Genomic DNA, 2212 nt, shown 5'->3' with positions numbered 1-2212 from the left:
CCCCGCCGCCCCCCGCCCCTCCTTTGTGCGGCACCGGGAGCGCTGCCTCTTCCCCGGGCTGGCTGCGGGGACAGGATCCCACGCCCTTGCTCTTGCCGCAGCCTTTGTTTTGCACCCTGTTCCTTCCAGCCCTCGCCCGCTTCATCCCCTCCTCTCCGCATCCTGAGACCCTCCCGCCGCCTCTCCCCTCCCCTGCCTGCTGCATCTTTCCAATGTGCTTACACGGACACAAAGATGCCCGATGCCATTACTGCCACGGCTCCCCTGCCCCTGATTTGGAGCACGCCCGCAATGGTTTTTCACTCTCTGCTCTTGAGCTTTCACCCTCCAGCTTGGCCCTGGGATGTTAAGGACAAGAAAAGGCGGTCTGCGCAGCATGCGAGGAGGCACAGTGCCATTTCTAGCCTGATATTGCAGAAATCCATGTCTGCAGATCTGCAAGCTGATTTCCAGGCTTGGAGAAGGGATGCTTTAAGAGCTTTGTTGTTTCGTGGTTTTTTTCTCTCTCTCGCATGCCCAGAGGCTACGGGGCTGGGCACGTGGAAATAAATAAAAGACTCTACGTGCATATTTTAAGAGGACAGAGATGGTGAACAAGCCCCTCTCTTCTGTTTGTGAGTGAGGCCTTGCTCGTAAGAGAATTCCCTTTAAGCCAATGTCAGGCTGGGTGCAGACAGATGCACAGCTCCCTAGTTTGTCCGATTGAGTCCTAAGCATACACGAAGCCAGGCTTTATGTGCAAACATGCAGGCCACCTAACGCGAGAAGGCAGGTGGCAATGAACTGGCAGATAGTGGGGCGCACAGAGAATTTCCAGCCAAGAACATTACCGAGCAAATCAGCTTTTTTATTTTTTTGCAACTAAACAGCATGGAAATTTCAAGATCAACAAATCTTTCATGATTTAAAAAACACTGTTTCATGGAGTCTTGGTTATTACAAACCTACTCCTGAGACCATTTCTTCCATGTGTGCCTAGTAGCTATAACTCACAAGACAGAGTGAGTACTGCCAACCCTAAACAGTCAAAATCATGAGACAAGCCTCCAAAATCTTGAATCAAGAGATTTAATACATGTGGGAATATTTTCATTTACCATCCCAGTTTTGACTTTAAGGGGCAGTCAAGCCACAAACACATGGATTGCAAATTTTGTTTTTTGTTTTTTAAGCAAAAGCTGAGTTTTATCATTACCCACGAGCTGGGGCTTTATGTAACACATCAGCTCTCCCCAGAGTTGGCAGCACTAACTGATCTACATTTTCTCAGCGGCTGCAGGATCTTATCTCATGTGGCAGATTTAACTCTCTGCAACTGGAAAAGTATTTGGTCTGTGCTTCCAGCTACTAGGGTAAACGTCGCTACACGTCGTTCTGGCTCATGATCCCAACTCTCACCAGGCCAGAAGCTCTCTCTCTTGTGCCAGTTGCTCAAGTCTTGCATTTCCCAGCACAGCTGATTACATGAGAAAGTAGCACCAGGGTTTCATCCATTTGTGTTAGCTAAACCTGGGGAATGCCCACTGCAGATCAGATGCTCAGACCTCACGGAACAGAATATTCAATGCATAACTCAGCATCACCATCACTCATCTTTTGATTTGTTTTTAAAGCTGGAAACTTGGAACAACCTTAACACAGCTGTGATTGTCCAAAGCGTGTTCTGGGTATAGGCACGCAACGATCAGAGTGATGATGTTAGTAACAGGACCCCCTAACTGTGAGGCCTAGCCCATCTATTCAGCCTCCTTTACCATATGTAGACCCTGTCTGGGGAGACAGAGTGGAAAAGACAGACTTTTAAACAGCAAACAAATTTGTATGCCTCGTGGGCAACTTTATTAACATATTTCCCTCTTGCTCAAATGTCAGAGACCTACATTTTTGGAGCAGAGAGATCAGCATCTCACCCTGCTGTCATCACAAGCCTTGATGTTTGGCCATCAACTAGGCCAGTAGGAGCCAACCTTTTTTTGGCAGGTGTGCCCCAAATTAGCCCCGAACCCTCTTGGAGTGCCACTTTGATCAGGCAGTCTTTTGCCTACTCTGCTTTTGGCTTCCTGCCCAATCTGCTACCTGTCCCACCTGCCACTGCTCTCTCCTCTCCTATCTGCATGCCGTACATGCTTGTGGCACACATGCTGCAGGTTGGCCACCCCTGGACAAGCCATGGCTGTGCAACTGAGCAGCTCGGCTGCTGCACGCCGCATGG

Source organism: Alligator sinensis, unplaced genomic scaffold, assembly GCF_000455745.1.
Source record: "Alligator sinensis unplaced genomic scaffold, ASM45574v1 scaffold135_1, whole genome shotgun sequence".
NCBI lineage: Eukaryota > Metazoa > Chordata > Crocodylia > Alligatoridae > Alligator > Alligator sinensis.
This window is presented reverse-complemented; position numbering follows the sequence as displayed.